The 23,828-nt window shown below is 43.0% G+C and overlaps 1 long non-coding RNA gene across 1 annotated transcript in view; it reads right to left on the reverse strand.

Annotated features, from left to right (window-relative positions):
• Positions 1 to 23,828, reverse strand: part of LOC120394429 — a 45,312-nt gene that overhangs the window by 14,807 nt on the left and 6,677 nt on the right. The window contains exon 2 of the long non-coding RNA XR_005592289.1: positions 8,323 to 8,343. This is a non-coding gene — a long non-coding RNA (uncharacterized LOC120394429). The remainder of the gene's footprint in view (positions 1 to 8,322; positions 8,344 to 23,828) is intronic.

Below are 23,828 nucleotides of genomic sequence, written 5' to 3' on the forward strand. Positions count from 1 at the left end.
CTATACAGGAGAGATGGGCTCCACCTAAACCAAAGTGGAACCAGACTGCTGGCACTAAGCATTAAAAAGGTTGTAGAGCAATTTTTAAATTAGGACATGGGGGAAAGCCGACTGCTACAGAGGAGCATGTGGATTGGACACAGACTTCTCTTATTGGAGAGTCTGATGATAGAGAATCTCCAGGTTATAGTCAGGAGCAGAGGACAGAAGAGGATAATGTAAGGGCTGGATCAGATGATAAACAGTCACATAAAAAAGAATCTGGCACATCAGAAAAGGGCAGACAAATAAAAAGGGACAAGTTTTTAAAGTGCTTGTACACAAATGCTAGAAGTCTAAATAATAAGATGGGTGAACTAGAGTGCCTTGTGTTAAAGGAGGATATTGATATAATAGGCATCACAGAAACCTGGTGAACTGAGAGCAATCAATGGGACACAATCATTCCAGGGTACAAAATATAACAGAAGGACAGAACAGGTCGTGCAGGGGGAGGAGTGGCACTATATGTGAAAGAAAATGTAGATTCAAATGAAGTAAAAATCTTAAGTGAATCCACATGTTCCATAGAATCTCTATGGATAGAAATGTCATGCTCTAATAAAAAAATAACATTAGGATCTATTACACTGCTCTACAGCCAAAATGCTTCTGAAATAAATGTAGTCAAACTTTACTAACTCTGGGTCACTGAGAAAGAAAATGATGCTTAAAATTGTTGATTGGCTCTAGTTTTCAAGTTATGCTATTGGGTCAGTATATACGACCCTTGACTTGGGAATAGTGGAGGATAAGTGAGTTATAAAGGGAAGGGATCTCAATTGAAACCAGAAATGACTAAAATACATCTTTGACTCTATCTATGAATAAATCTAGGACTGGCTTTGGACAGTACTTGCTTTTAGGCAAAACAATGAATGATGCAATCTGAAGCTGGTATTGCGTCATACATGATATGAATTGCATCATGTTATTCCTAGAAGTCATGGATGATGTAATCATAACGAAGCTTACATCACTCTGCTGAACAAATTGCCCTATATCAGCTCTAGAAATCATACAGTGTTGTGCTCTCTTATTTGTCAGTGTTTGGCTAAACAGAAATGTGTCCCTTTGCAAAATCAAAGTGAGCAGAGATGCCTCGTACTTGTGTGAACAGTGCAGATAACATCTGCTATGTTTGTGGTGAAGTGACTTTTGCATCACAAAAGCGCAGTATAACCACTATGATTAAGAAAGCCTATCACCTTTATTTTGGCTGAAAAATTGGAGATCAGGACAAGAGGTGGGCCCCACACATATGCTGCAACACTTGTGCAACAAATCTTCGCCAGTGGTTGAACAGGAAAAGGAAATCTATGCCTTTGCTCTGCCAATGATTTGGAGAGAGCCAACAGATCATACCAGCAATTGTTACTTCTGCATGGTGCCTCCAGTTGGGAAAGGTGTGTCAAAGAAGAAAAAGTGGACTGTGCATTATCCAAACATTCCATCAGCTATACGCCCAGTACCCCACAGAGAAGGACTGCCGGTTCCTGATGCACCAGAATCATTCTCACTTGAGTCAGACGAGGAAGAGGAAGAGGATGAAACTTCTGCTCCTGAACCATCAATGTCACAGGACCCACATTTTCTCCCATCCTCCTCCTCTGAACCACACCTCATAACACAAGGTGAACTGAATGACCTTGTCAGGGATTTGGAACTACCCAAGAGTAAGGCAGAGCTGTTGGGCTCCAGACTACAGCAGTGGAATCTCCTGGCAGGTGATGTTAGGGTTTCCATGTTCCGTGACCGTCAAAAGGATCGTGTCCCATTCTTCTTCATGGAAGGAGATCTTATAGCCTACAACAACATCGATGGTGTGATGGCAGCCCTCAACATCGTTCACGATCCAGATGAGTGGAGACTGTTCATTGATTCATCGAAGACGAGTCTTAAAGCTGTTTTACTGCATAATGACAATGTTTTGCCATCAATTCCAGTTGGTCATGCAGTCCATATGAAGGAAACCTATGACAACATGAAACAACTTTTGAGGGGCATAAACTATGACCAACATCAGTGGCAGCTTTGTGGCGATTTGAAGGTTGTTGCTCTCTTGCTTGGTCTGCAGACTGGATACACAAAGTACTGCTGTTTTCTCTGCAAATGGGATAATCGTGCAAGAGATTCCCACTACATCAAGAAAGATTGGCCACTCCGACAGTCATTGGAGCCTGGGAGGAAAAGTGTTCAGCATCCACCACTTGTTGAATCAAGGAAGATTTTGTTACCACCCTTACACATCAAGCTGGGTCTGATGAAGAACTTTGTCAAGGCCATTGACAAAACACAAGCAGCTTTCAAGTACCTCCGTGGAAAATTTCCAAGGTTAAGTGAAGCTAAGACAAAGGAAGGTGTTTTGTTGGTCCTCAGATTCGTTAACTTCTTTGAGATGATGCATTTGACCATGCACTGCGTGGCAAGGAAAAGACAGCATGGAAAGCCTTCCAGTTAGTGGCAATAAATTTTCTCGGAAACAACAAGGCAGACAACTACAGGTTGTTGGTGGAAAACCTCCTCAAGGCATACAAAAGCCTTGGTTGCAACATGGCACTAAAGATACATTTTTTGCACTCTCATCTAGATTTTTTTCCACCGAACTGCGGAGCAGTGAGCGACGAGCACGGCGAGCGATTTCACCAGCACATTGCAACAATGGAGAAACGCTATCAGGGCAAATGGAGCCCATCAATGCTTGCAGACTATTGCTGGACAGTGACAAGAGATGCTCCATTTAATGAATACAAGAGACAAGCCAAGAAGCGTTGAGTAGACACTGGATAGGACTAAACTATGTACATAATAGTTTTTTGCCTTTTGTTTCATAATAAATTTTAGTTAGATAACCCTTTTGCCGATTTTTAAAGTGTTACATAAACAGGACAGGTGAAATATTATCATGTAAAGCAACCATAAACACATGAAAAGACCTAGGTTTACAATTTATGATTAAAACTCTACTATCTACACAATATACATAGACATAAAATGTAAAAACTTAAATGTCTTAGAAACAGTAGCCAGTTGTTTTAATTGTCATATTTGAATTCAGCACATCAAAATACATAATAAATAGCACATTTTATCTCTGAAGCAGACGACTTTTCAAAAATTGTAGACCAGTGTTATCGACCACCTGACCAGGACAGTAATAGTGATGATGAAATGCTAAGGGAAATTAGAGAGGCTATCAAAATTAAGAACTCAATAATAGTGGGGGATTTCAATTATCCTCATATTGACTGGGAACATTTCACTTCAGGACGAAATGCAGAGATAAAATTTCTCGATACTTTAAATGACTGCTTCATGGAGTAGCTGGTACGGGAACCCACAAGGGGAGAGGCAACTCTAGATTTAATCCCGAGTGGAGCGCAGGAGCTGGTCCAAGAGGTAACTATAGCAGGACCGCTTAGAAATAGTGACCATAATACAATAGCATTCAACATCCCTGTGGTGGGAAGAACATCTCAACAGCCCAACACTGTGGCATTTAATTTCAAATGGGGGAACTATACAAAAATGAGGGGGTTAGTTAAACAAAAGTTAAAAGGTACAGTGACTAAAGTGAATCCCTGCAAGCTGCATGGGCACTTTTTAAAGACACCATAACAGAGGCCCAATGTATGCCAGAGTTCAATGTATACCCCATATTAAGAAACACAGTAAAAGACCTAAAAAAGAGCAACCATGGCTTAACAACAATATAAAAGAAGCAATGAGAGATAAAAAGACTTCCTTTAAAAGTGGAAGTCAAATCCTAGTGTGGTAAATAGAAAGGAGCATAAACACTGCCAAATTAAGTGCAAGAGTGTAATAAGAAAAGCCAAAGAGGAGTTTGAAGAACGGCTAGCCAAAAACTCCAAAGGTAAAAACAAAATGTTTTTTAAATACATCAGAAGCAGGAAGTCTGCTAAACAACCAGTGGGGCCCCTTGACGATCGAGATACAAAAGGAGCGCTTAAATATGATAATGTCATTGCGGAGAAACTAAATGGATTCTTTGCTTCAGTCTTCACGGCTGAGGATGTTAGAGAGATTCCCAAACCTGAGTTGGCTTTTGTAGGTGACAAATCTGAGGAACTGTCACAGATTGAAGTGTCACTAGAGGAGGTTTTGGAATTAATTGATAAATTCAACATTAACAAGTCACCGGGACCAGATGGCATTCAGCCAAGAGTTCTGAAAGAACTCAAATGTGAAGTTGCAGAACTATTAACTAAGATTTGTAACCTGTCCTTGAAATCGGCTTCGGTACCCAATGACTGGAAGTTAGCTAATCTAATGCCAGTATTTAAAAAGCTCTCTAAAGGTGATCCCGGCAATTACAGACCGGTAAGTCGAACGTCGGTACCGGGCAAATTAGTTGAAACAATAGTTTAAAATAAAATTGTCAGACACATAGAAAAACATAAACTGTTGAGCAATAGTCAACATGGTTTCTGTAAAGGGAAATCGTGTCTTACTAATCTATTAGAGTTCTTTGAAGGGGTCAACAAACATGTGGACAAGGGGGATACGGTGGACATAGTGTACTTAGATTTCCAGAAAGCCTTTGACAAGGTCCCTCACCAAAGGCTCTTCCGTAAATTAAGCTGTCATGGGGTAAAAGAGAAGGTCCTTTCACGGATTGAGAACTGGTTAAAAGACAGGGAACAAAGGGTAGGAAATAATGGTAAATTCTCAGAATAGAGAGGGGTAACTAGTGGGTTCCCCAAGGGTCAGTCCTAGGACCAATCCTATTCCATTTATTCATAAATCATCTGGAGAAAGGGGTAAACAGTGAGGTGGCAAAGTTTGCAGATGGTACAAAAGTACTGAAGATAGTTAAGACCAAAGCAGATTGTGAAGAACTTCAAAAAGATCTCACAAAACTAAGCGATTGGGCAACAAAATGGCAAATAAAATTGAATGTGGATAAATGTAAAGTAATGCACATTGGAAAAAATAACCCCAACTATAGATACAATATGATGGGGGCTAATTTAGCTACAACGAGTCAGGAAAATGATTTTGGCGTCATCGTGGATAGTTCTCTGAAGATGTCCACGCAGTGTGCAGTGGCGGTCAAAAAAGCAAACAGGATGTTAGGAATCATTAAAAAGGGGATAGAGAAGAAGACGGAGAATATATTATTGCCCTTATATAAATCCATGGTACGCCCACATCTCGAATACTGTGTACAGATGTGGTCTCCTCACCTTAAAAAATATATTCTAGCAGTAGAAAAGGTTCAGAAAAGGGCAACTAAAATGATTAGGGGTTTGGAGAGAGTCCCATATGAGGAAAGATTAAAGAGCCTAGGACTCTTCAGCTTGGAAAAGAGAAGACTAAGGGGGGATATGATAGAGGTATATAAAATCAGGAGTGATGTTGAGCAAGTGGATAATGAAAATTTATTTACTTATTCCCATAATACAAGACCTAGGGGTCACCAAATGAAATTAATAGGCAGCAGGTTTAAAACAAATAAAAGGAAGTTCTTCTTCACGCAGCGCACAGTCAACTTGTGAAACTCCTTACCTGAGGATGTTGTGAAGGCTAGGACTATAACAATGTTTAAAAGGGGACTGGATAAATTCATGGTGGCTAAGTCCATAAATGGCTATTAGCCAGGATGGGTAAGAATGCTGTCTCTAGCCTTTGTTCATCAGAGGATGGAGATGGATGGCAGGCGAGAGATCACTTGATCATTGCCTGTTAGGTTCACTCCCTCTGGGGCACCTGGCATTGGCCACTGTCGGTAGACAGATACTGGGCTAGATGAACCTTTTGGTCTGACGTGGTACGGCCGTTCTTATGTTCTTATGTATGTTCTTAAAAATCACAAATCATCTTTACAGTTTTCTCACAGACATTGTTTTGGACAAGATGCAATCCCCACTATAAAAATTTGTTACACAAGCATTCCTCAGCCCCCATGGCCTAGACTTCACATTCTACCCTCCCCCTCGAGCCCTAGTCTGACCCCGCTCCCCTCACCAGAAACCCTGCAGACTCTCACAGCATGAAATTCTAGTGCAAAATCCACATCAAGCCTACAGAAACTCTGAGTCCCCCCTCTCTCCCTGCAACTGGGATTCCAAACTCCATCATGAGGTACAAAAACTGAAACTAGTTCTACATCTGCTGCAGACCTCCACCACTCCCAGGAGTGCAGTGTTACCCAACCAATGGGGGGCAAAATCTGATCATATTTTAACCAATGTCTGACAACACTAGCTGATAGTAACAGAGTCACATTCAGCAAATATGCACTTTTTTTCTTAACAACAAAATTTTGGATGCATCTGCATAATAAAAAAAAATGTTTTCAGTGTGTGCATATATTTTCCAGATATGGTGGATTGTTTAAGGGCATTTTCAAGAAATTATTAGAAAATGCATCTACTAATAAATAACACATCCCCGTTAACTAATGTAGTGGGAAAGGCTGAAGTAGAAGCAGGATCAAAAACACCTGGGACCGTTTTTGTTGTATAACAATAGTTTTGCTTGTGACTGTTGAAAAGTCAATGCAATCTTACCTTTTTTCTCTTTATTTGAGCCCAGAAAAAACAAACAAAACAGAGTGTCATGCAGCAAAGTGAAGAGGGAATGTGCACAACAACATTTATATAAATCATGTTTTTGGCCTGTCTTCTGATTTCTGAATGCTCCCTGCCATTACCAATGTGTGGGTGATAATCAGTGTTGCAAGCTCTCATATACTAGTGAGTAAGGTGATTTAGTCCCCTGGTGAAGGAGCACTTGCCAAAATATGCAACGTAGATGAGATTTCTCTTGTTGGTGTAAAGCGCATGATATAACAGACTGAGGTTAAATGTCACCACTAATTTAAATCAGCAGGGGGCAGTTCAATAAATTAATTAACAAAGGTGGTTTACAATAGTACATTAAACTTATCTAATGGACATTTACACTGCCACCATTTAACCCACCCTGAGTGTACTGTCCCCTGGATTCCAGAGTTCTAAACACTTGCTTGTGTGTGCACTTGAGATCTTGAAGCTGCATGCAGCACTCTGTTGGTTCTGTGTATCAGTCCACGCAAAGCAACAAGCTACACAACCCCCTGTGAAAACTGGATTCTAACGATTCAGAGATCAAAAGGGAATATTAGCAATTAGATGAACCATGGAATAATAATATAATTGTCTTTATTTCTCTTTGAAGTTTGTAGTAAACTACACATGAACCTTTGGATGGTTAATGGCCTTATGCTAATCAGTGCAATTAATTATCTGCGTATACACAGAAAATAGGACTTGACTGTTCAAAGCAACAATGTACCTTATTAGTGCTTGTGTTACCTGCTGTCGAGAGGTTATCACAACTTGCCAGAGATCTATAAAAGAACTTTGGGACCTGATATTTTTTTATCTCAAGTCTGCTTGAACTTATCAGAGGAGGTTTCAAGTCACAAGACTGAGGTCTCCAGGTGTGCTCTTGATTTCCCTGCTATTTCTCATGGAAGAATTTACACAGATTCTGCACATGGACTGCCTATTGGGTTATAATTTATGGAATTGATTCTGAAAGAACTTTTTGCAGGTCAGCACTTCACCATCTCTATTATGAAACTGACCTAAGAATTTTATTCATATCTGTATGTATAATGATCTTTTAAATATAATCACTCTCTTTTCTTTTTAATAAATCTTAGTTTGGTTAATAAGAATTGGCTGTAAGCATGTGATTTGGGTAAAGTCTGAAATATTCATTGACCTGGTGGCTAATGTGTCCAATCCCTTGGGATTGGTATAACTTTATATATGGTGAAAAGGATTTTAAGTAGTCCTCGCCATATTTGACTTGGCTGTCTGGGTGGCTCAGGGCTGGATTGCTTAAGGGAAATGCATTTTACGACTTGTTGGTAACCAGTAAGATGTTATAGAAAGTGTTTTGTTGCTAGTTGGTGAATCTAATTATTAGAATAAATCACCTGTTTTGGGAATCACCTACCCCATCTTTTGTGGTTTGTCTTGATTTAGGAATCTCAGTGAGGCCCCTCCAAGCACTATGGTCATACCACCCTATATAATCCATGTTTTACACACAATGGAGAAACAAAGCCTCTTAGTTAACCTTGTATCATGGAATGTATTCCATCATCCAAATGGCCAGTGGTAGTGAGGTTTAATAAAATGCTTTAAATATAGCAAATATTTCTGAACGGAAGTCAGAGAAGCAGGTAATGTATGGTACAGAAATGGATGATGGAGCACTCATCACATCAATTCAACTTCGGAAATCAATGCATAGAACAATACTTACTATTTCCCATCTTTGGCTTTTCTGAAAGAGAAAAACATATACATATTGTTTAATTACAAAAAAGCTATAAACAAGGCACTTATTCAGCATCTAAAATGTTTGCTATATGAAACGATCAATACTAACAAAAGTTATAGTACAGTAATGTTCTGACACATCTCAAGCACCAGATGAATCAGTTTAAGGTTCTCATGTTCTCAGACATTTTATTATTCACTATAAAAGCAGCAAGGAGTCCTGTGGCACCTTATAGACTAACAGACATATTGGAGCATGAGCTTTCATGGGTGAATACCCACTTCATCAGATGTATTCACCCACAAAAGCTCATGCTCCAATACATCTGTTAGTCTATAAGGTGCAACAGGACTCTTTGCTGCTTTTACAGATCCAGACTAACATGGCTACCCCTCTGATACTTTTATTCACTATGTAAGTCTGAATTTCACAGATGGAATTCCAAGATTTTGGTGGAAGTTTAGTCCTGGGAATTTTTCAATCAATCAGTATAGCAGTTGCAAATTATTTGAATTCCTGAGGGCTCATTGGTTCTCTGAATGCAGCTTCTGCTCTATATTAGTTTGTCTCTCAATATAAAAAAAAAAAGATAGATACATTCAGACTGGAAATAAGGTGTAAATTTTTAATGGTGCGAGTAATTAACCATTTGAAAAATTTAACAAGGGTCATGGTGAATTCACCACCACTGACCATTTTTAAATCAGGATTGGATGTTTTTCTAAAAGATGTACTCTAAGAATTATTTATTATTCTGGGAAAGTCTCTGGCCTTCACTGTACGGGAAGTCATCACGGATGACCGCAATGGTCCCTTCTGGCCTTATGATAGCGCATATGGAAATAAACTGAGACCATGTATTAAACGTTCTCCACAAGAAACTCTGCAGTCTTCTGTAATGGCACATCTAAAGTTATCTGGCTGTCAACCAATTTTGGCACCTATAATTTCTTCAATATTTTCCCTAATCTGGTCCCAAGACAGTTCATAATTATTGGAATGAGGATAATCAATGGGACATAGTAATACCAGAGTACAAAATATATCTGAAGGACAGAACAGGCCGTGCTGGTGGGAGAGTGGCACTATATGTGAAAGAAAGCATAGAATCAAATGAAGTAAAAATCTTAAATGAACCAAACTGTACCATTGAATCTCTATGGATAGTAATTCAATGATCTAATACCAAGAATATAGCAGTAGGGTTATATTACTAACCTCCTGACCAGGATGGTGATAATGACTATGAAATGCTCAGGGAGATTAGAGAGGCTATTAAAATTAAAAATTCAATAATAATGGGGGATTTCAACTATCCCCATATTGACTGGGTATGTGATACCTCAGCATGGGATGCAGAAATAAAGTTTCTTGACACCTTACATGACTGTTTCTTGGAGCAGCTAGTCCTGGAACCCACCAGAGGAGAGGCAATTCTTGATTTAGTCCTAAGTGGAGCACAGGATCAGGTCCAAGAGGTGAATCTAGCTAGACCACTTGGTAATACTAATCATAATACAATTAATTTTAATATCCCTGTGGCAGGGAAAACACCACAGCAGCCCAGCACTGTAGCATTTAATTTCAGAGAGGGGGACTACACAAAAATGAGGAAGTTAGTTAAACAGAAATTAAAAGGTACAGCGCTAAAAGTGAAATCCCTGTAAGTCACATGGAAACTTTTAAAAGCCACCATAACAGAGGCTCAACTTAAATGTATACCCCAAATTAAAAAACTTAGTAAGAGAACCAAATACGTGCTACCGTGGCTAAACAACAAAGTAAAAGAAGCTGGGAAAGGCAAAAAGGCATCCTTTAAAAAGTGGAAGTTAAATCCTAGTGAGGAAAATAGAAAGAAGCATAAACTCTGGCAAATGAAGTATAAAATATAATTCGGAAGGCCAAAAAAGAATGTGAAGAACAGCTAGCCAAAGACTCAAAAGTAATAGCAAAAAATGTTTTTAAGTACATCAGAAGCAGGAAGCCTGCTAAACAACCAGTCGGGCCACTGGACGATCGATATGTTAAAGGAGCACTCAAGGATGATATGGCCATTGAGGAGAAACTAAATGAATTCTTTGCAGCAGTCTTAACGGATGAGGATGTGAGGTTGATTCCCAAACCTGAACCATTCTTTTTAGGTGACAAATGTGAGAAAGTATCAGAGTGGTAGCCATGTAGTCTGGATCTGTAAGCAATGGAGAGTCCTATGGCACCTTTAAGACTAACAGATGTATTGGAGCATAAGCTGCATGCGTCTGACGAAGTGGGGATTCACCCATGAAAGCTTATGCGCCAATACATCTGTTAGTCTTAACGGTGCCACAGGACTCTCTATTGCTAAATGTGAGAAACTGTCCCAGGTTGAGGTGTCATTAAAGGAGGTTTTGGAACAAACTGAGAAATTAAACAGTAAGGCCTGGTATAAGGTGTCTGATGTAAGTCATAAGGTCGGGAACCTTTCAGAAGTGGTGTGCCAAGTCTTCATTTATTCACTCTAATTTAAGGTTTTGCGTGACGGTAATACATTTTAATGTAGAGAGAGACCTTCTAAAAAACAAGTCTATATATAATATAACAAACTAGTGTTGTATTGTAAAATAAACAAGGTTTTCAAAATGTTTAAGAAGCTTCATTTAAAATTAAATTAAAATGTTGATCTTACGCCACTGGCCCGCTCAGCCTACTGCTGGGTCTGGGGTTGTTCACCTAGACCGGCAGTGGGCTGAGTGTGGCCTGTGGCTGGGACCCCAGCTGGGAAGGATCTGGCAGCCAGACCGGCAGCAGGCTGTGCGGGGCCAGCAGCAGGGACCCCAGACTGGCTGTGGGCTGAGCAGCTCAGCCCACTGCTACTCAGGGTTCTGCCTCCAGCTGCTGCCAGCGGGGATCTTGGCTGCCGGACCCGCTCAGCCCGCTGCCGGTCTGGGGTCCTGGCCCTGCCCACATATAGTGGGTACCTACCTTCTCCTTGGTTCTGGCCCATTCTCTTCCTCTCTCTGCACTGAGCTGACGGTGGGAGTGCACTGAGCACAGGGCTTGGGGTGAAGGGTCTGGCCAGGAGCTACAATGAAGGAGGGGGCTCAGGGCTGGGGCAGGAGGTTTGGGTTGTGGGGGCACTTACCTGGGCAGCTCCCATTTGGTGTGAGGGGTGCAGGTGGGAATGTGACTCCCGTTGGTGCTCAGGGTGGGAGTGGGGATGTGCAGGGTGCATGGGATGTGGGGGAGCTGGGGATGTGGATGGTGCAAGAGTCAGGGCAGAGGACTGGGGGCATGTGAGGCGGTGCAGGTGTCAGGGTAGGGGGGCTGGGTATATGTGGGGGTGCCAGAGTCAGGGCTGGGGTCATGGGGAGGGGTGTGAAGGAGTCAACAGAGGGCCAGATGGTACAGGGCTCAGGGCCAGGGCCTGGGGTGGCGTGGGGGTGCAGGGCTCAGGGCAGAGAACTGGGTGTGTGTGTGGGGGGGTCAAGGCTCAGAGCAGAGGGCTGGGTGACTGCCCCCCAGAACCCCCAACCCTCCACCGCTCCTTGTCCCAACTACCCCCTCCTGGGACCCCACCCCCTATCTAAGCCTCCCTGCCCCTTGTCCCCTGACTTCCCCCCTAGGATCCTACCCCCTACCTGTCCCCTGACTGCCCCAGCCCTTATCCACACCCCCACACCCAGACAGACCCCCTGGACTCCCATGCCTATCTATCCGCTCCCTGCCCCCTGACAGGACCCCCAGAACTCTGGACCCATACAACCCCCCCTGCTCCCTGCTTACCCCAACCCCTCTCCACACCCCTGCCTCCTGACAGCCCCCCCAGAACTCCCGACTCATCCAATCCCCCTAGCTCCTTGTCCCCTGACCACCCCCTCCAGAGACCCCCCCACCCTAATTGCTCCCCTGGACCCTCCTTGCTCCCGGTCCCCTGACTGCCCTGACCCCTATCCACTCGCAAACGGACCCCGGGACTCCCATGCCCCATCCAACCCCCGCTCCTTGACTGCCTTCCAGAGTCCCCGCCCCTAACCACCTCCCCAGGATCCCACCCACCAATCCAACCCCTGCTCCCTGTCCCTTGACTGCCCCCACCCCTTACCCACCCCTCCCAGCCCCCTTACCGCGAGACTCCCCACTCATCTGGAGCCCTGCCGCCGCCGCGCGCGCAGCCCAGCCCTGGTCCGCCCCTCAGAGCGCTGTGCGCGCGGCAGCAGGGCTCCAGATGCGTGGGGAGCGTCTTTACTTTTCCACGTACCCAAACGCTGCCCCACGGGAGAGCGCAGCCCCGGCCCCCAGAGCACTGCGTGCGCGGCGGCAGGAGTTTGGGGGAAGGCGGGGGAGGGGCCGGTGGCTTGCTGCACTCGGTCAGCACTCCAGTCCGGGACCGCGAACCCCGCGGCTTGCCGCGTCCGCAGGATTTTTAATGGCAAGCAGAGTCCCAGCAGGCAGCCGCATGCCATTAAAAATTGGCTCGCGTGCCATTTTTGACACGCGTGCCATACGTTGCTGACCTCTGGTCTAAACTAACGTCAGGTCCTGCTGATATAAAGCAAAGATAACAAGAGTCAGGCCATGAGCAAAAATCAGGCCCTGTTACAAAGCAGATGCCTGCTTTCAGGCTCACTATCTGATACATGAACTTCACAAGAACAGGGCTGGCATTGCAAAAATGCAAACACTCCTAAGAAATGTTAGGCACAGGACACTCACATAAACACATTCCAGAAGGGTGGTACCAGAACACTTTGATACCAAGTTATGGTATAAACACACTCTCCGAAGATGATCCAGGGACACATTGACCTCTCCTAAAGATAAGGTCAGGAGGACAGAGTGATGGCTAGAGATGTTTCGATTGAACCAACATATACGAGATAAAGGGTGGTAACTAACCACATCAGAAGGGCAATACGTAACTTGTTTGTATCAGTGTATAAAAGAGGATCACAGAGCGGGTGTCTTTATCTGGCCTAGGGGAGAGCAGAAAGTCCTGGCACTCACTGAGCAGGTCCATTGTAATGGGCATACATGTCTTATTATCCCTGTAGAATCTATGGGGTGCATAGGTGCTGAGTTTCTAATCTGCCGGGGGATGCTCCCCCTCAGCTTCACCTAGGCTCCACACCCACTCCACCCCTTCCCCTAAGGCCGTATCCCCACCCTGCTTCTTCCCACCCCCACTCTGCTCCCATCCCGCCTCTTCCTTCCCTCCCACCCCTTCCCCCTCCAGTTCTGCCCCTCCTCCTAGTACACTGCACTCTTACTCCTCCCACCCTCCCTCCCAGCACCTCTTGATACCGCAGAACAGCTGATGCGTGGCGGGCAGTAGGAGCTGGATGGGAAGGGGAGGTGCTGATCATCAGGGCCCACCTACAGGCAGCAGGCGAGGTGCTTGGGGGAGTGGAAGGTTCTGGTAGGGGTGCTGCTGATGGATGCTCAGCACCCACCATTTTTTTCCCATGGGTGCTCCATCCCCGTAGCACCCACGGAGTCCACACCTATGATGGGGAGCTATAACCATGCTTCATCGACAATAAACCTGGCCAAGTGCCCTCGCTGCTGAACCAAGTCTGTGGTGTTCTTGGGCAGTTTGATCAAGGTCTGCTGGAGCAGCACAGAAAGGGAACATACACACAGCCAACAACAGGTATGTGATACATTGTATAGGTAGAAATTTTCATAATCATTTAGGCAAAATCACGGTAAAGACAAATAGAAATGTAAGCATCACAGCATTTTCCTAACCTGTTGGTGTATATAAATCTTGAATACAATATGAAAGTATACATTTAAAACACAGTAGCAAGACTTATGCCTTATAAAAATAATTATTGTCTCTGTGAAGAAACCTGTTTTTAGAAATTATGCATTTTTTTCATTACCAAGTTAACACCCTGAAATATGACTTCCCTCAGCTCATCTGTGATGCACTACACCACAATAATGATAGTGAGATAGTGTATGTTGCCACACTATTAACAATTAGGTTTATCAATAGACTTCTTTATCAATCAGAGGCAAGAACAGATACAGAGACAATTGTGAGTTAAGAAGAGAGAATTCATTGTCAACCACAAGCTGATCTACCACCCCATAGATCATCAAAAGTAAGTACATCAGCTCCTGATTTTCAGTAAAATAGAACCGTTAGGGTTCCCACCCCACTCTGGACTTTAGAGTACAGATGTGGGGACCCACGTGAAAGACCCCTAAGCTTATTTTTACCAGCTTAGGGTAAAAACTTCCCCAAGGCACACATTTTTCCTTGTACCTTGGATTAGGTAAACACTGCCACCACCAAGTGATTTAAACAAACCTTTAGAGAGGGCCACTTGGAGCCCTATCTCCCCCCAATATCCCCCCAAGCCCTACATCCCCTTTCCTGGGGAGGCTTGAGAATAAACAAGGTGACCACAGACCAACCTTGGGATATTTAGGATACTAAAAATCCCAACAGTTTCTTAAAAAAAACAGAACTTTATTACAAAGAAAAAGAGTAAAAGAAGCACCTCTGTAAAATTAGAATGGAAGATAATTTTACAGGGCAATTAGATTTAAAACACAGAGGATTTCCCTTTAGGCAAAACCTTAAAGTTACAAAAAGAAAAACCAGGAATACACCTTCCCCTCAGCACAGAGAAAATTACAAGCCAAAACAAAAGATAATCTAACACATTTCCTTGCTAGTACTTAATAATTCTATAGGCGTTGGATTGCTTGCTTTCTTGATTTGCTTCTGGCAAGATCCACACGGAACAGACAGTAAAAAGCGCCCCCTCCCCCCCCCCGCATTTGAAAGTATCTTGTCCCCTTATTGGTTAGGTGCCAGCTAAGTTACTTCATATGGGCATTGCTTTTTTAGAGCATACACAATGGCGTAACATTATTTTTTTCTGATTGACCAGTGGCTTTTTTTTAGACAGTTTTTTTGCTGAGAAATACAACAGGATGGAATTTTTATTTTTATTTTATTTATTTATTTATTTATTTATTTATTTTGCATAAAAATTGCTTTTATACCACGCTTGGATGCATATGTGGTTACTAGGAACTGTTAAAGTTTGGAGCCCTTAGCACAGGGTTAGACATGAGTGTTGCTTTAAGCTGGTTAAAGGCCTTTTGACACTTTTTAGTTTATTGAACTGCATTTGGCTGGTTTTCTTGGTTAGGTTTGTTAGTGGGGCAGCAATTTGGCTGTAGTGCAGTATAAATTGCCTGTAATATTTGGCCAAGCCTAAGAAGGATTGGACCTGTTTGTTTTTTACTTTAGGACAGGCCACTTTTGGATAGTATTTACATTGGCCTGTAGGGGGTTGATATTTTTTTGACCCACCTGGTGTTTAAGGTAAGTTACTTTGTTTAGGCCTATTTGATACTTTTTAGCTTGACAGTTAGTTTTGCCTTTTTTACACGCTTGAAGACTTTTTGTAAAGCTTTAGGTGTTTTGCCCATGAATTAGAAAAATGGACACATTGTTAAGGAGTGTGATTGCATATTTTTAAATTTTGCTAGGAGACCATTTACAAGTTTTGGAAGATGCTGGGTGCATTTTGCAGCCCGAAAGGGAGCACATTAAATTTATATAGCTGGACATGGGTGATGAAGGCTGACTTGTTTTTGGCAGATTTATTTAGCGGTACCTGCCAGCACTCCTTGGTTAAGTTTAAGGTAGAGATGAACTGGACACATCCCAGTTTTTTTTAATAGTTTATTTATGCTTGGCATTAGATAGTTGTTTGGGCGAGTTACAGCATTTAGCTTACGGTAGTTATGCAAAAATGTATTTTTCCATTTGGTTTGGGAACTACAACCACTGGAGATGCCCATGCACTGTTAGAGGGGCGGATTACACCCATTTGTAGCATATTTTGGATTTTCCATTTTATAGCAGTTTTAGCTTGAGGAGTAAGGTTGAGCTCTAATTGGGTGAGCAGTACCTGTGTTAATGGAGTGGTATGCCCATTCAGTCCATCCTGGGGTGGCTGAGAACATTGGTGCGAAGCTGGCGCACAGCTTTTTGATTTGCTGCTGCTGCATACATCCAAGGATTATGGAGAGGTTTACTGTTTTTATGCCACCATTACTTTTTTCTTTGTAGTAGACACCTTTAGGCCACTTAGCGTCATTTTCTTCCTGGTCTATAAACTGACAAACCTTTAATTTGGGGGGGGGGAATAAAGGGGCTTTAGAGAATTAACATTGTACACCTTAGGCTTTAGATTTGAGGTAGGGTTGCTATGAGATAGTTAACAACTCCCAGGCGCTTTTGGACCGTGAATGGCCCTTCCCAGGACACTTCCATCTTACACTGCTCTACAGCCAGAATACTTCTGAAATAAATGTAGTCCAACTTTACTAATTCTGGGTCACTGAGAATGAAAATGATGCTTAAAATTGTTGATTGGCTGTAGTTTTCAAGATATGCTATTGGGTCAGTATATACGACCCTTGACTTGGGAACGGCGGAGGATAAGTGAGTTATAAAGGGAAGGGATCTCAATTTAAACCAGAAATGACTAAAATACATCTTTGACTGGATCTATGAATAAATCTATGACTGGGTTTGGACAATACTTGCTTTTTAGGCAAAACAATGAATGATGCAATCTGAAGCTGGTATTGCATCATCCATGATATGAATTGCATTATGTTATTCATAGAAGTCATGGATGATGCAATCATAACGAAGCTTACATCACTCTGCTGAACAAATTGCCCTATATCAGTTCTAGAAATCATACAGTGTCATGCTCTCTTATTTGTCAGTGTTTGATTTTGCAAAGGGACACATTTCTGTTTAGCCAAAGTGAGCAGAGATCATAGAATCATAGAATCATAGAATCTCAGGGTTGGAAGGGACCTCAGGAGGTCATCTAGTCCAAACCCCTGCTCAAAGCAGGACCAAACCCAACTAAATCATCCCAGCCATGGCTTTGTCAAGCCTGACCTTAAAAACCTCCAAGGAAGGAGATTCCACCACCTCCCTAGGTAACCCATTCCAGTTCTTCACCACCCTACTAGTGAAAAAGTTTTTCCTAATGTCCAACCTAAACCTCCCCCTCTGCAACTTGAGACCATTACTCCTTGTTCTGTCATCTTCTACCACTGAGAACAGTCTAGATCCATCCTCTTTGGAACCCCCTTTCAGGTAGTTGAAAGCTGCTATCAAATCCCCCCTCATTCTTCTCTTCTGCAGACTAAATAATCCCAGTTCCCTCAGCCTCTCCTCATAAGTCATGTGCTCCAGCCCCCTAATCATTTTTGTTGCCCTCCGCTGGACTCTCTCCAATTTACCCACATTCTTCTTGCAGTGTGGGGCCCAAAACTGGACACAGTACTCCAAATCAGGCCTCAACAGTGCTGAATAGAGGGGAATGATCACATCCCTCGATCTGCTGGAAATGCCCCTACTTATACAACCCAAAATGCCATTAGCCTTCTTGGCAACAAGGGCACACTGTTGACTCATATTCAGCTTTTCATCCACCGTAACCCCTAGGTCCTTCTCTGCAGAACTGCTGCCCAGCCATTCGGTCCCTAGTCTGTAGCAGTGCATGGGATTCTTCCGTCCTAAGTGCAGGACTCTGCACTTGTCCTTGTTGATGCCTCGTACTTGTGTGAACAGTGCAGATAACTTTTGCTATGTTTGTGGTGAAGTGACTTTTGCACCACAAATGCTGCAACACTTGTGCAACAAATCTTCGCCAGTGGTTGAACAGGAAAAGGAAATCTATGCCTTTTGCTGTGCCAATGATTTGGAGAGAGCCAACAGATCATACCAGCAATTGTTACTTCTGCATGGTGCCTCCAGTTGGGAAAGGTGTGTCAAAGAAGAAAAAGTGGACTGTGCATTATCCAAACATTCCATCAGCTATACGCCCAGTACCCCACGGAGAAGGACTGCCAGTTCCTGATGCACCACAATCATTCTCACCTGAGTCAGACGAGGAAGAGGAAGAGGAAGAGGAAGAGGATGAAACTTCTGCTCCTGAGCCATCAATGTCACAGGACCCACATTTTCTCCCATCCTCCTCCTCTGAACCACACCTCATAACACAAGGTGAACTGAATGACCTTGTCAGGGATTTGGAACTACCCAAGAGTAAGGCAGAGCTTTTGAGCTCCAGACTACAGCAGTGGAATCTCATGGCAGGTGATGTTAGGGTTTCCATGTTCCGTGACTGTCAAAAGGATCTTGTCCCATTCTTCTTCACGGAAGGTGATCTTGTAGCCTGCAACAACATCGATGGTGTGATGGCAGCCTTCAACATCGTTCACAATCCAGATGAGTGGAGACTGTTCATTGATTCATCGAAGACGAGTCTTAAAGCTGTTTTACTGCATAATGGCAATGTTTTGCCATCAATTCCAGTTGGTCATGCAGTCCATATGAAGGAAACCTATAACAACATGAAACAACTTTTGAGGTGCATAAACTATGACCAACATCAGTGGCAGCTTTGTGGCGATTTGAAGGTTGTTGCTCTCTTGCTTGGTCTGCAGACTGGATACACAAAGTACTGCTGTTTTCTCTGTGAATGGGATAGTCGTGCAAGAGATTCCCACTACATCAAGAAAGATTGGCCACTCCGACAGTCATTGGAGCCTGGGAGGAAAAGTGTTCAGCATCCACCACTTGTTGAATCAAGGAAGATTTTGTTACCACCCTTACACATCAAGCTGGGTCTGATGAAGAACTTTGTCAAGGCTATTGACAAAACACAAGCAGCTTTCAAGTACCTCCATGGAAAATTTCCAAGGTTAAGTGAAGCTAAGACAAAGGAAGGTGTCTTTGTTGGTCCTCAGATTCGTGAACTTCTTTGAGATGATGCATTTGACCATGCACTGCGTGGCAAGGAAAAGATGGCATGGAAAGCCTTCCAGTTAGTGGCATAAATTTTCTCGGAAACAACAAGGCAGACAACTACAGGTTGTTGGTGGAAAACCTCCTCAAGGCATACAAAAGCCTTGGTTGCAACATGTCACTAAAGATACATTTTTTGCACTCTCATCTAGACTTTTTTCCACCGAACTGCGGAGCAGTGAGCGACGAGCACGGCGAGCGATTTCACCAGGACATTGCAACAATGGAGAAACGCTATCAGGGCAAATGGAGCCCATCAATGCTTGCAGACTATTGCTGAACAGTGACAAGAGATGCTCCATTTAATGAATACAAGAGACAAGCCAAGAAGCGTTGAGTAGACACTGGATAGGACTAAACTATGTACGTAATAGTTTTTTTGCTTTTTGTTTCATAATAAATTTTAGTTAGATAACCCTTTTGCTGATTTTTAAAGTGTTACATAAACAGGACAGGTGAAATATTATCATGTAAAGCAACCATAAACACATGAAAAGACCTAGGTTTACAATTTATGATTAAAACTCTACTATCTACACAATATACCTAGACATAAAATGTAAAAACTTAAATATCTTAGAAACAGTAGCCAATCAGTTGTTTTAATTGTCATATTTGAATTCAGCACATCAAAATACATAATAAATAGAACATTTTATCTCTGAAGCAGATGACTTCTCAAAAATTGTAGACCAGTGTTATGGGCCTGGAGCACCTTTAAGACCATGACCTGGTCCCCTACTTTGAAGGAACACTTTTTGGCATGTTTATTATACCAGTCATTTTGCTTTTTTTGAGCATTTTTTTAGGTTTTTTTTAGCAAGGGCTAAAGAGGTTTGGAGGGTGTTTTGGAGGTTGTTTAAAAAGTTTAGAATGTTAGTTTCTGGAGAAGTCATAAACCCCTTCCATTGCTGATTCACCAACCGTAATGGCCCCTTAACATTGTGGCCATACAGAAGTTTAAATAGCGAAAACCCTAAACTGGGATGTGGTACAGCTCTCTAGCCAAAGCACAACTGCTGCAACACTAGGTTTAATTATTGAAGTGCTTATTTATGAATGTATGTATTATGGCCCCCAAAGTTTTATTAAACTTTTCCACCAGGCCATTTGTTTGATGGTGGTAAGGGGTGGCAACCAAGTGGTTTACCCTATGAGCTTTTAAAAGGCTTTTTATGGTTCCTGCCAGGAAATTAGTTTTTACCATGGCAAAAATGTTCAACGCCTGGCACACACTTTTAGCCCTGGTGTTGCTTAGAGCTACTGGTTCTGGCCATCGGGTGGCAAAATCTATGAAAGTCAGTATGGTACTGCTTTCCTCTGGGTGCCTTTTTCGAAAAAGGAACCAGAATATTCACAGCTACTTGCTGAACTAGAACCTTAATTAGGGGGAGCGGTTGGAGAGTGGCTTTGACCTGGTCTTGAGGTTTTTCCACTCTTTGGCATACCTTACAAGACCGGACATAGACAGAAACATTTTGCCCATTCCTTCCCAGTGGAAGGACTTCCCCAAACAGTCTTTGGTTTTGTTCACCCCAGCCTGACCACTAGGATGATTGTGGGCTAAGATCAAGAGCTTTACCTGGTACTTCGTTGGAACTACCAACTGTTTTTGAGGATGCCAGTCTTTCTGGTGCCCACCAGAAAGAGTTTCCTTGTATAAAAGTTTCTACCACAAAAAAGGAATAGATTAGAATAGCTGAAAGGGGATGGGTTGCTCCGTGCCGCCATTCAAGCTCCCTGGTGGCTTTTATTTGCTTTCTGTTTGACCTGGAACTGTTCCCTTGATGCTGGAGACATCAGTTTCTCATTGGATTGTGGACTTGGGCTTGATCCCTCTAGAAGCAATGTAGGGGATGGGGCTGTTTCTGTTGACTGTGAACCGCTCTCCACTGCACTATGTTGGAGTTTAGGCTCCAACTGAGCCTTTTGTGTAGGTTTATTTGCTGCTACCAGTGCAGGGTCTGTGGTGCCCTCTGGTGTTGGGGTTCCAGACAGGGTTGCAAGTACTGGATTCAGTGCTGGCAATGGTTCTGGTGCTGGTTGTTCCGCTAATTCCGGTTCTGGGACTAGATCTGTCTGGGTCTCTGAGACTGGATCCACTACTGCAGCTGCAGACATGGGCATGGGGTCTAGTTCCATCACCTCAGTCTGGGTCTTGGGTAACACAGGATGGGCCCTTGTAAAAGGCTCAGGGACAGAGCTAGGTGTGAAGATGAAGCCTGGCTGCGGGTGACCATTCCCACCCTCTTGGCTAGCTTTACATGACTGGCCAAGTCTTCCCCCAGCAGCATGGGAACGGGATAATTATCATAGACTGCAAAAGTCCACATTTATGACCAGCCTTTGTACTAGACAGGCAACTTGGCTCTAGGCAAGTCAAACTCTTTTGACTTGAAGGGATGAATCATCACTTGGACATCTGGGTTGATTAAGCTGGGGTCCACTAAGGACTGGTGAAGAGCCACTTGTGTTTTAGTGTCCCTCCATGCTGTAACCTTCTTCCTGCCAACACTCACAGTTTTCCTTCACTCTGAGAGTATCTGGGAGGCATTTGAGCATGAGGACCTTTGGTGTGACCCCGGTGCTATGAACTGTAATCTGTTGGTGTTCTTGGGGCAGTTGGCCTTTACATGCCCCAGCTCATTACATTTAAAACATCATCCAGCTGACTGGTCACTGGGGCGAGGTGGGTTGCTGAAGAATGGTGTGGTAGAATGATAAAATGTCTGGGGTTTTCCTCGGGGTGTAGTTGGGGCCTTGGGCTGTGGCCTTGGGTGTGGCCTGAGGGTGTTCCTTCTGGTATGCACTCAAACTGCAACCAGGGTTGTTCCTCTCTGCTTCCTCCACTCATGTTATTCTGATTTGCCCCGCCTCTCTGGCAGTCTGGGTCTGCTAGTATTGATCAGCATCAGAAACTAAGACTTTCTGCTTAGTCCATTTTTTTATCCCATAAACACTGTTTCATATCATCATTGATCATATTCAGGAATTGTTCCTGAGTAATTAAATCACACATTCCTTTAAAGCTAGTTAAACCTCTGCCATTGACCCATTTATCTAACAGATCCTTTATTTGGTTTACATAAGCCACATTACTTAGTCCAGGCCCTCTCTTAAGGGCTGTAAATTTTACTTTGTACATTTCAGGTATAACTTGAAATTGTTTTAAATCTCAATTCTTAAATTTACCATAGTCAGAAGCCTCCTCAATAGGCATCAGCTTGTCCAGAGCTCTTCCAGTCAATTTTGCTACCAGTGTGGTCATCTTGTGATCATCAGGAATTGCATGGAGTGTGCACAGTCTCTCAAAGGTGAGGAAATATTCAGCAATATTACTAGATTCATCATACTGTGGACATAGTCACTTCCATTTGTGGATTTTAGGGGAAGGATTGTTAAAGTTTTCCGGGAGACCCATTTTAACTCTTTCCAGATCTAAGCACTTCAGCACTAACTCCGTCTCCAAGCGTTTCGCCTCTGCCTCCAAAAGGTGCTTCTTCACCTCCATCTCCAAGTGGTGCTTCTCTGCCTCCACCTCCAAGCATTTCACCTCCATTTCCGCCTCCAAGAGTTTTAAAGCTATTTGTCTGTCATGATTTTTTGTCTCTTTTCAGCTTCAAATTTAGCTATTTCTAGTTTTTGTTGGACATTGTGTTTTGCCATCCTAGCTCCTGCTTGCCTAGCTTACCCAAGAGCTAGAAAGAAAAAAGAAACCTCCTTGTAAATTATCTGGCTGTAAGCTAACACCTCTGCCTCCAGGCAAAGAGAGAAAAAAAAAACTCCTTAGGTCTGTGCTTCTGGTTCAAACTGATCTCTGGCTCAAAAGATCCCACCTTTTCCACCATGTCAGAGTTCTCTCCCCACTCTGGACTTTAGGGTACAGATGTGGGGACTCACGTGAAAGACCCCCTACACTTATTTTTTATCAGCTTAGGTTAAAACTTCCACAAGGCACACATTTTAGCTTGTACCTTGGATTAGGTAAATGCTGTCATCACCAAGTGATTTAAACAAACCTTTAGGGAGGGCTACTTGAAGCCCTATCTCCCCCCGAGTATCCCCCCAATCCCTACACCCCACTTTTCTTGAGAATAAACAAGATAAGCACAGACCAACCTTGGGATTTTTAGGACACTAAAAACCCCATCAGTTTCTTAAAAAAAAACAACAGAACTTTATTAGAAAGAAAAAGGGTAAAAGAAGCACCTCTGTAAAATTAGAATGGAAGATAATTTTACAGGGCAATTAGATTTAAAAGACAAAGGATTTCCCTCTAGTTACAAAAAGAAAAACCAGGAATACACCTTCCCCTTGGCACAGAGAAAATTACAAACCAAAACAAAAGATAATCTAATGCATTCCCTTGCTAGTACTTACTAATTCTATAGGAGTTGGATTGCTTGCTTTCTTGATTTGTCTCTGGCAAGATTCACATGGAACAGACAGAACAAAGCCTTCCCCCTGCCCTCCCAGATTTAAAAGTATCTTGTCCCCTTATTGGTCCTATTGGTCAGGTGCCAGCCAGGTTACTTGAGCTTCTTAACCCTTTACAGGTAAAAGGATTTTGTGCCTCTGGCCAGGACAGATTTTATAGTACTGTATACAGAAATGTGGTTACCCTTCCCTTTATATTTAAGAC

The sequence above is a fragment of the Mauremys reevesii genome, unplaced genomic scaffold (assembly GCF_016161935.1).
Source record: "Mauremys reevesii isolate NIE-2019 unplaced genomic scaffold, ASM1616193v1 Contig59, whole genome shotgun sequence".
Taxonomy (NCBI): Eukaryota; Metazoa; Chordata; order Testudines; family Geoemydidae; genus Mauremys; species Mauremys reevesii.